The sequence below is a fragment of the Felis catus genome, chromosome E3 (assembly GCF_018350175.1).
Source record: "Felis catus isolate Fca126 chromosome E3, F.catus_Fca126_mat1.0, whole genome shotgun sequence".
Lineage (NCBI taxonomy): Eukaryota > Metazoa > Chordata > Mammalia > Carnivora > Felidae > Felis > Felis catus.
Genome location: NC_058383.1, coordinates 29,386,002 through 29,399,691, shown reverse-complemented (window position 1 = coordinate 29,399,691; position 13,690 = coordinate 29,386,002). Strand labels below are relative to the sequence as shown.

At 43.8% G+C, this 13,690-nt stretch overlaps 1 protein-coding gene and 1 long non-coding RNA gene across 9 annotated transcripts in view; one reads left to right on the top strand and one right to left on the bottom strand.

Annotated features, from left to right (window-relative positions):
• MRTFB (myocardin related transcription factor B) overlaps positions 1-13,690 on the top strand; it is a 128,655-nt gene that overhangs the window by 31,781 nt on the left and 83,184 nt on the right. The gene's annotated exons all lie outside the window — the stretch shown is intronic.
• LOC109495275 lies at positions 5,477-13,652 on the bottom strand. The gene is made up of 2 exons (XR_002150603.3): positions 13,036-13,652; positions 5,477-5,917 (listed from the first exon to the last, which is right to left on the bottom strand). It is a non-coding gene; the product is annotated as an uncharacterized LOC109495275 (long non-coding RNA).

The window sequence follows — 13,690 nt, the reverse complement described above, 5'->3', positions numbered from 1 at the left end:
GTACCAGTTTGCGGTCCCACCAATAGTGCAAAAGTTTTCCCCTTTCTCCGCATCCTCGCCAATATCTGTCGTTGCCTGAGTTGTTCATTTTAGCCATTCTGACAGGTGTGAAGTGGTATCTTATCATGGTTTTGATATGTATTTCTCTGCTGATGAGTGAGTGATGTTGAGCATCTTCTCGTGTGCTGTTAGCCATCTGGATGTCTTCTTTAGAAGAGTGTCTATTCATGTCTTCTGCCCATTTCTTCAGTGGATTATTTGGTTTTTAGGTGTTGAGTTTGAGAAGCTCTTTATAGATGTTGGATACTAACCCTTTATCAGATATGTTATTTGCAAATATCTCCTCCCATTCCATCGGTTGCCTTTTAGTTTTGTTGTTTGTTTCCTCCGCTGTGCAGAAGCTTTTATCTTGTTGAGGTCCCAATAGTTCATTTTTGCTTTTATTTCCCTTGCCTTTGGGGACATGTCTAGTAAGAAGTTGCTGCAGCTGAGGTCAAAGAGGTTGTTGCCTGTTTTCTCCTAGGATTTTGATGGTTTTATTTTTATAGACATTTTTAAATGTTTTTCTGATCACTACTTTGTACAAATGCCATAGATTCTGGCGAGAAGTTCCTTCATTTCAGTCTGGGTTTTTCCTCTTCTCTACGAGTTAATAGGAGATGTTATTAATTTCTGGGTAGGCAGGCTACTAAAAAGTTTTTTTTTTCTATTTTATTAATAATTTCTAGTACTACATTGAGATTGGAGTGTTCTTTATATTCTTTATTTTATGAAACTTCCTCGGGTTTTCTTTGTGCCCTAATAGGTGATTTTTTTTTTTAAATATTCCATGTGTAGTTGAGAATGTGTCTTCTATGTCATCAAGGTATAAAGTTCACTGCATAGTAATAAGATCTCCTTATTGGTTATGCTGGTTTGGCCTTGTATATACTTTCTTATCCTGTCTACTTCATCTGTCTTGTATTGAGACAGACAGATTAACGTCTGCTATTCTTTGTGCATTTCTGTCAGCGTCCCGTTGTGCCTCCTGGGCTTTGTATTGTATGAGAGTAGTTACGTTGTTTTGTGCTTCGTCATAGCTGTTACAGTCTTGTTGATTATGGCTTTTCACATTAAGAGGTGTCCTCTTTGTCACATGCAGTGTTTCTAACTTGAATTCTGTGTTTTGTGTTCAGGATCACTGCCTCTCCACATCCTGGTCTGTTACATGTGCCGGTTCACCAGACTCACACGTGCCCGTTAGTCACAGCGCGCCAGGCTGCACTTCCGGCAGGCGTGTGAAACCTCATTCAGTTATCATATCCCACGTGGGATTCATTTTATTTTACTTATTTTAATGGATGAATGGGTTTGTTGGTTGGAGTGGGTTTGTTGTTGTTGTTGTTGTTGTTGTTGTTTTTAAGATTCTCTAGAGCAATCTTGGCTCAGTTGTTTTAGAGTTTAGACACCCACATAAATCCTCAGTTGTATTCAAGTTTTGTAAATAGGCTGTTTCACAATTATCATATTACATAAAGGAATTTCTCTGTTCCCATAAGTATCAGTGTGGGGTTTTTTTTACTTTATCAAAATATAATTGACATACAATAAACTGCACATATTTTAAGTATTCAACTTGAGGAATTTTGACCGCACCACAATCAAGATGACATGTTCATCACCCGTAACAATTTCCTCATGCCCCTTTGTAAACCATTCCTCTCTCCACCAGTCTCCAATCAAACAGTGATCTGCTTTCTGTCACTATAGATTAGTTTGCGTTTTCTAGCATTTTTTCAAAAATAGAGTCATATATACATGTGTTCCTTTTTGTTTGGCCTCTTCCATTCAGCATAATTATTTTGATATTTACCCATATTGTTGTATGTTATTCTTTTTTATTGTCGCATAGTACTTCATTGTGGATATACCACAATTTACTTGTTCAGTCACCTGCATATGGATGGTTGTTTGTAGTTTTGGGCTTTTAAAAATAAAGCTGCCAATAAAGTTTCTTCAAAAGCTAAGCATCCACCTACTATCTGAGCAAGCCTTTATACAAAAAAAGATAAACATCTACACAAAGATTTATACCATAAATGTTCATAACAGATTTATCCATAGTAGCTCAAAACTGGAAACTATGCACATGTCCATCAGCAGGTGAATGGATGAACAAAATGTGATGTCTTCATACACTAGATTCCTACTTTGGAGTAGAAAGGAACCACCTGCTGATACATGCAGCATGGATGGATCTCAGAGTCCTGTCTTAGTGAAAGGATTCAAACACAAAGGCCTGTGCATTATATGGTACCATTCACTTGAAATTGTAGAACAGGCAAACTGATCTCTAGTGATAGAAAGCAGATCAGTGATTACCTGGGGCTACATGTGGCAGAAGGATGGACTCTAGAGGGGCAAGAAGAAACTTCTAGGAATGTCAAAAATGTTCTGTATCTCAAACGTGACCATGACTTCATAGCCGTATACCTCCATCAAAACTTGCCACACATATACACTTTAAATTGATCTATCTGGGGGCGCCTGGGTGGCTCAGTCGGTTAAGCGTCCGACTTCGGCCCGGGTCACGATCTCGCGGTCCATGAGTTCGAGCCCCGCGTCGCGCTCTATGCTGACCGCTCAGAGCCTGCAGCCTGCCTCAGATTCTGTGTCTCCCTCTCTCTCTGCCCCTCCCCCGTTCATGCCCTGTCTCTCTCTGTCTCAAAAATAAATAAACGTTAAAAAAAATAAAAATAAATAAATAAATTGATGTATCTGATTGTCTTTATACCTTAGTAATAGTGATTTTTTTTAAGTGTCTGTCAGATACAACCAAAACAAACAAACAAACAAACAAACAAACTAGCAGGTAGTTTTAGTTTAAGGAAGATACTTACTGTCCAGCCTGGACTACTAAATGTCAGAACTGAGTCATTTAAGGAGAAATTGACCCTGTGAACATGATTAAAATACTGGAACAGATCTCACAGGAAATACAAAGGTGAATGAGGTGAAGTTCCAGCTTTTGAAGACCGTAAAATTTACTAAAATGGTGAAGGGGTATCAGGAATGTGCAAACTATCTAGACAGGCATTGAGAAAAACCATTCAGTAGCTAAAAGCATCCTGTCTTTCTCAGCCAAGTTTCGTGACAAAATGGATTCCTACCAATGTGCTTAGTCTTCTCACTTATCCCAAGGAAGACCTAGCTAGTGTCATTTTCGATACATAGGAGAGAATTTAATACAGTAGGTGCTTTTGGGCATTAGGGCTTAATTTGTTCCCAGAACCCATGGAGAAAAGCTAGTGGCCAGAAGCCTGCCACCTACATCAAAAGTGTCTCTTCTGCTCCTTAAAAGCTGTATCACTGGACAGGTTATTTCACCTCCTGGTGCCTTGTGGTAAAACGGAGATGGTGTTATTGAGGGTTGTTGACATGACGTCACCACGCGTGACGTCTGTGCTCAGGACACAGTAAGCAACAGATCCCTGTTAGTGACCAGAGTCGGCATCATGTCATCATCGTTCCCAGAATGCTAAGTCCTCCCGTGGCCCGTACCAGGAGTGGTCACGGTGAGCAGAGGAAAGAGATCGGACTCCTTGGGAGCGTTGAGACACATCCTGGAAAGTTTCTGAAAGTGACTGATGCGGCACATGGTTCTTGAAGAGTGCCTGAGTGCTGTTTCCAGCAGAGATGGAGAGTTTCAAGGAGAAGAAAAAGCTTGAATAAAGACCAGGAAAACTCAGAGCGTATTCGGGGATATGAAGCAGTTTGATTTAGCTGAAGTGTAAGGACCGTTGTCAGGGTTAGTAATGCTGCTCAGGAAATCAGGAGACAAAACGCTGGTGGTTTTAATGCCAAGCTAACAAATGTGAGCAGAATCAGGTGGGTAGAGAGGCCCGAAGGAGTTTTGGTCCAGTGGCATTGACTTATTCATTCAGGCAGCATTAATCTTTGTTTCTCCATTAAAGTCGAGCACAGAGGGGCGCTTGGACGGCTCAGTCAGTTAAGCGTCTGGCTCTTGGTTTTGGCTCAGGGCATGATCTCACCGTTTGGTGGGCTCGAGCCCCACTTCGGGCTCTGTGCTGACAGTGGGGAGCCTGCATGGGATTCCCCTATGCTCTCTGCCCCTCCACGCTCGCTCTGTCTCTGTTTCTTTCAAAATAAACAAGCTTTAAAAAAATATAAAGTCAGGCAAAGACTATGTTATAAAATTATAGATGATGTTGTCCTCAGTACATAGCATGTAATCCTAAAATCAAGGATACCTTAACTGCGGAAGGAAAACTCATTTAGAAACTGCCATTTAGAAAGTCAGTGCATGATGATCCGGAGGCAGGGTTTGTGTTGATCTGTGTGTTGGTGGACGTTTGGAGTTAATGGTTGGTACCAGTGCAAAGGATAAGATTGCTAAGGAAGAACATTCAGAAATAGTCAAAATCTTAGGAAATGTGGGGAAAAGGGGGAAATGCGGGTATCTTGGTAAGTACGAAGGATCCTGGTGGAGAAGTATAATTTCTTGATCACAGTTTGGTAAGTAGGTGGGAAGGAACTACAGCCCTAAACAAAGTGTCTGGATTCCCCTGGGCAAGAAGAAAGATTATTTCTTCATCAAATTCTGCTCAGGTCATGATCTCAGCGTTCGTGAGTTTGAGCCCCACATCAGCGCAGAGCCTGCTTGGGATTCTGTCTGTCTCTGTCTGTCTCTCTCTCTGCCCCTTTCCAGCTTGCTCGCTCTCTCTCTCTCAAAATAAATAAACTTAAAAAAAAAAAAAACTTCTCCATAAAGACAGGTGACAGAACGGGAGTGGGAAGGCAGAGTGGGGCTCGTGTGTGAAGACCTCAGTATTAGGAAATCTAGGGGCCACGCTACTTGCTGAGAAGGGTGTGAGGATGGTGATGTAGTGTGGTCTTGAAGAAAATGGAAATGATTTGAAGCAGTGGCACAGTTAACTCAGAATAAACTTGAGAAGAGACCCAGGAAACGTTTTGGAACACGTGTGACAGTGTGACATGGTTTCATGTTAGATTTGGACAGTCTTCTAGAACTCTTTTACCTCCACCTGTGTCAGGACCCCCGAGATGGCCAGGTTGGATATCCAGGCAGATTGTGTAATGGCAAATGTTTAATTCCTCAGGGTAACTGTGTGGAAGCCAAGCAGCAGAGTAAATGGGTCCCCTCTCCCCGTTTGAGTTGTATGGTGAAGCAGTATTTCACAAACTCAAGAAAGGTACTGACCCTTTAAAAACAATTACTAGAGGGGCGACTGGGTGGCTCAGTCAGTCAAGCATCCACCTCTTGATTTCAGCTCAGGTCATGATCTCGAGATCTGTGAGTTTGAGCCGCACGTCGGGCCCTGCACTGACGGCGTGGCGCCTGCTTGGGATTCTCTGTCTCCCTCTCTCTGCCCCCTCCCTGCTCACATTCTCTCTAAACAAACAAACAAACAAAGAAACAAACAAACGTTTAAAAAATAAAGAAAAATAAAAACAATTACTAGAATTAATTTTTACTAGTCTCATGTTGCTAAATTGTGTACAACCATAAACGTATAAAAGCATACAGAAAAGTATACACTTAGGTTTAGTAGCACTTAACACAACCACAAAACGGAAACACTTTTACATATCAGTTGTAAAATCTGTGAAGCTCTCGAAATTCGCATCAGTGTCAGTTGGCTGTGACACGATGCGTGTTTGCCCCAGAGTGGCTGCTGCTGGACCCGACCGCGGTGCTCGCTGCCGTCCTGTGGCTCCGAGCCTGGGCTGCCTGGCGCGCTGTCGGCGCGCTTCCCCGCGACCTGTGCTCTGTTCGGACCGCTGCTGGCCCGGCACCGTTTTGCCTTCTGTGGGCTTCCGCGTGTGTTGTCACCACGATGTCCAGCTCTCTTTACTCTTCACTCTTACATGGCGACTCAGGATCGTTTTTTCAAGGCTAACAAAACAAAACCACAGAATTTAAAAATTTCCACGAAGAGCTCAGCGGAGAATACATCCTTGGATTCCTGAGACCGTGTCTGAGTGTTTGTTCTACTCAGTTCTCAGACCCTATGGCTCACGGCGTGACCGTGGTCAGTCACCTGGGGGCGTTTTTTCTATTTCGTTATTCCAATGAAGTGAAGAAGAATCGGCAGGGTTTTTTCCGCATGTATAAAAATTTCAAATTTAAACTAATAAATGAAATCTAAAGTGGGAGGAAGACACCAGAGGATATTAAGCGCCAAATCAAAACCCTGTGAACTTTCCCCAGACCCAGGGGCAGCCCGATCGGGTGTGGTGGGACCCGGAGAACACGTGTGTGGTTAGCGTGCTGCTCCCCACGGACATCTGTGTGCGCCTCCTGCTAGAGAAACCCCTAACCTAGCAAACGTGCAGCCACGGACGATAGCCAATGAGGGGGATCATGCCAGAAAGGAGTCCTCACGGACTGCACTGTTTGGGGAATGCCCGTCATGCTTCTGCTGGGTACTTTATATGCATTTTCCCCCTGATTTTCATAACCACAGAAAACACCCATTGTCATCCTTGTTGTCACTGCCTTTCTGTAGACGAGGTGGCCGTGGCACAGAGATGGTGGCGCTTTTCCAGGGTCTCCGAGCCCTCAGAGCCCAGTTGTGTTCACCTCCGAAGTCATGTTCTTTCCACAAAGCCATCCTGCCTGTACCCTTCATAAATCCATATGGGATGTTGTCACCCCCTGAAATTAAATTACCCACTTTCCTTAATTACATGCCTTTGAAAATCATATGTAGATTTAGCAAAAAGAAAAAAAAAAAAAAACCCATACAGGTTTTTGCTTTTGGTGAAAATAATGTTGGAGTCAGAAAACCAGGATTAAAGACAGGCGTTCACCAGCAGGCCAGCTTTAAAACACAGTATTTCATAGCTGAACTGCAGTTTCTTTTCTTTGCTTTCTAAAACAAATGTCAGTGCGTGTGTCCCCTACCTCAGAGCTGCTAAGGATCGAAAGATCTTTAAGACCCTCAAAGGTATGTTAAATTTACTTGTGACCTAAAAATCATTATCACGGGTGGGGGACATTTGTTATTTTCCCGTTGAGGGTTTCCTACATAGAGCTCACTCTTATTTTCTTACTATTTTTTCCCTCACCAGAACAGGGGACGTTGGTTTTTCCCTCTTGTGGGTTGAGCATTCCCAATAGGGGCACAGATTGGTTCTTGAGGGATGGGCGGAAAAAAAAAAAAATCACTTCTCTTATGTGTAAGGCACAGATACACATAAAGTACGTAAACAGATACGTAGTAAATCTGTGGTATTAAAATTTCATGGAAAATGATTAGGACCAGGCGATGGGAACAATGATGCAAAAAAGGTGAAGAGACACTCCGGTAGACAGGGTTGTTACTACAAGTGCTGACCTCAGCATCACGCTGCTCGTAGCTTGATGATGCGTCTTCCCGCCTTTGCTGGGCTTTGACCCTCTCACTCTTCCCTCCTCCCTTCTGTCTGTGCCAAACCTTCGAAGGTGCGGCCGTTTCATTCTCCCTTCTATTCTGTAACTCCGAATTCATGGAACACTACTCTGAAGATATATGATCTAAGGAAAGCTTTGTTGTAAATCTTCACATGTTCATAAGTAATGGTCCAGCTTAGAGATAGAACAGGGCGGGGGGGAGGGGTGCCTGGGTGGCTCAGTTGGTTAGGCGACAGACTTCAACTCAGGTCATGATCTTGCAGTTTGTGAGTTCGAGTCCCGCATCGGGCTTTTTGCTGACAGCTCAGAGCCTGGAGCCTGCTTTGGATTCTGTGTCTTCCTCTCTCTGCCCCTCGCCTGCTCACACTCTGTGTCTCTCTGTCTCCCAGTAATAAATAAACGTTAAAAAAAATGGAAATGGAGCAGGGATTTGGATGACTTTTTTTAAAGCTGATAAAGTGTATTCTGTCATCTCTTCATCATCCATACTGCAGCTTTGGGCAGGAGGAGACCCGTGGCACTGGTCACTTGTGTGCACCCAACACTGCTCTTGACTGATGCCATCATTACGTAACGGGGACTTAGAAGGAGCTAGGAATCGCATTCCTCGGCCTCCCCTGCCATTCGCCCATCCCTGGCGAAGTTCCTGCCTCTCCCGTAAGCGGAGGTTAATCAGTGGTCACCGATGGTGAGATGGTCACATTCCAGTCCCGAACACCCCTGCCGAGGTTCCTGTCCTCAGGAGCGTGAACACACTTTACAAGCCAAGTTATCAGGCTCTTTTACCCAATCGTAGTATTCGTTTACACCCGTACTTAATTGTTCAGACTCTTGACGGTCCTTCGTCTGAGAAATAACAGGAAAACTTGTCCCTCCTTATAAAATAGTGGTTTCCATAGGGCTTATTTGTTAATCTCTTTATATCTGAAGTACTACACATTTGATATCCGTGTATTTAAAATGTAAAAAAAAAGGAAGGACTTTTGGGATATGTCCTCTGATTTCAGAGATGGCATTCTGTCCTTTTTTTTTTTTTTAACAAAAATATATCATTTTAATTACCAGGATCATTAAATTGGGTTTAATAATTATAAAATTATTAGAATTTATCATAACCATTTAGTTATTTATCTAAAGATACTATATATTTTTTTCTTTTTTTTTAGAGTATGAGCTGGGGAGAGGGACAGAGAGACAGAGAGAGAGAATCCTAAGCAGGCTTCACACTCAGCCTGGAGCCTGATGTGGGCTCGATCCCATGACCCTGGGATCATTACTGGAGCCGGAATCAAGAGTCTGGTGCTCATCCAGCTGAGCCACCCAGGCACCCTTAAAAGATACAATATTTTTATATTGGTCTTATAATTTTAAAAGAAGGAAAATTAAGGATCATATCTGTATTTTACTAAAAATACGGTACCCTTGGGGAAAAAATTAGGCGTAACCTAGACTGCCATTTTTCCCTCTACATGCATCCAGTCTAGTTGTCCACCTGTGCCTGACTTGTGCCACACCGTGGCTCAGGCCTTGTGGAGGCCAGCCCCAGGATGCACCTTCATCCTGCTCCAGTGACAGGCTCCTTGAGGCCCTGTTTCAAAGTCCCAGGATGCTGGAGGTGAAAAGGAAAGGCATCTTCTCTTAGTCCGTTGTCAGAAGGGCTACAGGAGAAGCACAACACAGTATTTAGCAACCTGTTTCCGTTCTGCTTCTAATTACAGCGTTCATCACCCTCGGCCTCTTAGGTTGCGGAAGAGTTGCCCGATCGGTGGTACTGTCCAGTCTGTCTTTATCGAAGCGCGGTGTCTTCCACAGCGATCTCTTTTTTATCAGCAGCTTTATGAGCATACGTTGACTCTGCCAATTTTTTGTGGAGGTCCCTTGAGCCGCATTTGTTTCTGTTTTGAGTCCCTGAAGCCTTTCCTGGATTATTCCTGGTCTCCAAGCCACACAGTTTTTCTCACGCTTATTAAATATCTATGCTTGGAGTAGTGGGAAAATGACTTGATTTACGGTACCGTCTTTCGTACTGAAACAGCTCTCTTTTACGTGTGTGTACACACAAAGACTCTGGAAGCAGATTTATCACAACCAAAGTGACTCTAATCACCTGTCATTTGAAGTTAAATGCCCCCCACGACAGTAGAGCCAAATGACACTGAAGATGATGCAGTACATGTAGTAACGAACAAGGACAGACCTACTGAAAGCAGTTCACTTGATAACTGTGGGCTTCTTTTACTCAGAGAGAATGCAAACATCCTTCGTCCCTTTGTCCCTGATTGAATCCAAAAGACATTTTGTGGGGCTGAGCTACGTGGGGGCAGCAGTCCAGGGTAGGGTTCGAGCCCACATGGGGTGAGGAGACACCTGCGTCGGGTCTGGTCATCATTGATAGTAAGGAGGTGACCAGGATATCTGCGAACGGAGTGCACAGACCGTGGGAGACCAGAGCCTCGCTGTCAGAGAAGGGGGTTACAAATGTATAAAAGAGAGAAACTGAGAAAGAACCTTTGGCATTGGATCAGAATTGGAGGCATCAGGGCAAACTCGTGGTTTTCAACATATATAAATAAATACAGACATACATGCTTAAATATAGAGAGAAGTAAGTGTGTGTACATTCACACACATAATCTCACAGACATATTCCCTAACTTCCTCCAAAGGAGGCCTGGGAACACTGTCACCCCAAAAGCAACGAGCGCACCTGGTACACAGCCCTTGCTTTCTCAGCGGGGTGGGACAAGTAAAAGAGTCCGGGATGCCTTGTACCGGGAAGTAATAAAGTACGCAGAGGATGGGCCGTGACAGCCAGGAGCTGAAGCCAGCCTGAAGCGGCCCCCGCTGGCCGAATCTGCAAGAATCTGAGCCTCAGAATAAATGAAAGGAACATGCTCTCCCCCACTAAATAAAATAGGAGCCCAGGAGTCCATGGTGATAGAAACAGGTAACATAAACGAGATACAGGGAATTCTTATTCTTACAGTAGGATGTGCTGCTAATAAACGTAGAAGGAATGATAGACTTTTCAAAATCACCATTTGGCGACCATCATAGTAATAAATAATTCAGCCCCACACAATAATTTGTTACAAAGAGAAAAACTAACTTTACCATGAAGAAACATGCCCGGTACCGTCTTAATCAGTTCATCAAAATAACTCTTACCATTTATGAGACAAATTGAATTTGCGTACCACTTGACAGGACGCAGAGAACGCATCACTGCTTCTGTGATGTTCCTGCCCAAGATACTCCTGCCATAGCCTGATCGTGAGTCTGATGATGAAGACACACCAGATAACCCAAACCGAGGGTGATTCTACAAAATAACTGGTCTGTAATCTTCAAAATTTAAGGAAAGAAGAGTTAAGAGAGACTGAGGAACTATTCACAATGGAAGAATGCTAAAGACACTTGAAATAACTCAGGGCCACGCATGATCCTTGTTTGGATCCTTTTGTTGGGACAGTTAGTGGAACTGAGTCTGTGGATTAGATGGTGATAAACCAGTGTTAATTTTCTGATATTGATGGTAATATTGGGGCTTTCTAGGAAAATGTCCTTGTTGTAGGAATTACACACCATAGTGCTTAGGGTAAAGAGGCATCGCGTCAGAGCCTTGTCACAGATGGTTCAGGAAAAAAATGTTCTGTGAATTTGAAATTATTTCAGATTTTTAAAAATAACAAAATAAACGTTCTTTCAGGCATATTTACCAATAAGGAAATTATTATTTTCTCTCAAGACTACAGAAGCAAGACTTGAGATAGAAACCTACAGCAGGACAATGTGTTCCCTTATTGAGATTTTTTTATCTTTATCAGATACAAAAATAATAAGTTTAGAGAAGATCCTTAAAAGAGAACTGTTTCAGTTTTTAACCCACTCAGCACACATAGGCAGGCACACACAGCCAGTAAAGAATTTTGACGTGGCTGATCGAGCTCCGTATCTACTCAGATTTCTAAACTTACGGCCTGAACACAGTTGAGCGGGATTTCAAAAGCAGCTTTATGAGAAAGAGAATATTAGGATCTATTGTTGTTGTTCTTTTTAGAAAAGTAATTAAGAATACAGTCTCTGCAGCCAAGCAACCTGTCACAGATCCCGGTCACCACGTAGAAGACATGCGAGCTCCGACAAAATAGTCAATTTTTCTAGGCCCCAGTTTCCTCATCTGTAAATTGCGATAGTGTTGAACTCCCAGGCTGGCAGCAGGACAGATGAGATGACGTATGGAAAGCACTTGGACTGGGGCACACCGTAAGCACTCAACAGACTTGGCTCCTGCTCTTATTATTTCAGGAAATAGTAATTTCAGGAAAGTTGAAATGCTTTCACGAAAACATTCTGATATGGTTATGTCGACTTCCTTCTCCCTCACCAGGAGTAGAATTGCTAGGACGCCATAAAAGTTATGGCCTCTGCTGTTAAAACCTGTCTCAAGATCAAAGACTCAGGCTTTGGAGAGCTAAGATTGGTTAAATTTCCGACCTGCCCCTTAGAAGCTTTGTAACTTGGGGCTGCGTCTGTAAAAATGTCTGCAATGAACCAAAAATCATAGTGGTCAGAAAGGGCTTTTGGGGGTTAGAGGAGATAAACTTCACCAAACTGCTAAAAAGGCGACTGACCTAAAGAATGTCCTCAAAAAACTATGGTTACTTTTTTTGCTCCTTTAAAGATGCAGACACAGTCAACGTAGATGAACAGAGGCCTCAGAATCGGAAATAGTAGTGGAGCCTTTGAGCACATTTTTGCGAACTGTGTGTGATAAGCTCAGCGTTGTCTGTGCTGTGGGGGTTTAGACTCCCAGCACCGGGCTTACGGTGCTTCAGAAGGAATTTGACTTGACAAGAAGCATGTCATGTGTTGTGTAATCCCATTCTCGAGAGACGCTGGAGGAGAGTAGATCACTATCTTTCTAGAACACCACGGGGTTTAGTGCATGCCAGCCCTGGACCCAGGGACAAAGGACAGAATCCTCATCCAGTCCCCATTTGTGTTTCAGTGGTGAAGACGATAGCGATTTTTCTGGCTTCAAAAACGTAATCCTTTCTTTATCCCACAGAAGGATCATGTCAGATGCACATTCAAAATGTATGTGTATATTCTAAAGAGAGAATGTGCTTCTTTTAGAGAACATTTCATCTCAAATCAGTGACTAATAGTCATTGATCTAGGACTGATTTAGAATTTTGAGTATTATCAAAACAAGTTTTCCTGTTGGAGCTTCTTCAGCTTTCATTCGTTCCCTCAATCATGCAACAAGTTTTATTGAAAACTAATAGTTAGTTTAGCAGTTTGCTGGATGTTGGTTATAAAAAAAAGTGAGCAAAATATAGCCCTCATGGAAGAGGATCCCATCCACTGCTCTTACATAAAAAGGGTTTTATGGGAACCCTTTGCAAAGGAGCATACTTTGAACCTGTAAAAAAAAAAAAAAATCAGACTGGTTTGGCTGTAGCTATGGGTAGATATGTATTTGATATGTATGAAAACAGGCTCCTCTCCACGTTTGCCTGGAAGTGCCATACCTAGTGGTTCCCTCCAAGCGGCACCCACAGCCAGCAGTCTGTGACTCACGGGAGGGGTGCCCGTGAGATTAAATGACTCACGTGAGATTAAACTCGGGCCGCTGGCCGGCCGAATCTGCTCCACTCCGCTCCGCTCCGTAGGAGACAGAAGCTCTCCCGCTGCGTCTGCTTCTCATCCATGGGAGGAGACCTTCCCTTCGCACAATCATGGCGATGTTAACTCTCTCGGCCGACTAGCGGCACAAAGGGAAAGTGCTGCCCGGGTCTGAGTTGGTGACGGCCGAGAGCTGCAGTTCCAGCGCCTTTCCCCGATACCAAGAGCCCCGCTCTGCCCGGAAGAGCGGGACTCGGGGCAAAGCCCCCGGCCAAAGACCCCTGGGAGCGGGATGCGTGCGCTGGTAGCCGGTTATGCTGGTAGCGCGTTTCTGGAGTGTGGTGCCTGCGCTGAGATAAGACCCGCTTCCTTCTGATGCCCTAGACCGCCGTTTGTCTAGCTGGAGAACTTAATGAGTAATGAATGTGCCTGTCTGGCCGGTAGAAAGTGTTCCCCCAGCCTGCGGGTGTGTTGAGAGAGCCGGGGAGAGACCGCAGGCAACACTTTGTCTTCTTAGGTATCAGCAAAGTCTTCTCTTCTAACAACTACAGGATTTATTTTTAACCGCTTGACTCAGTGTTTGTCAGATGATTCGGACCATCGAACTGCAGATGGAAGGACCCGGCGCGCGGGGGAGGCGGG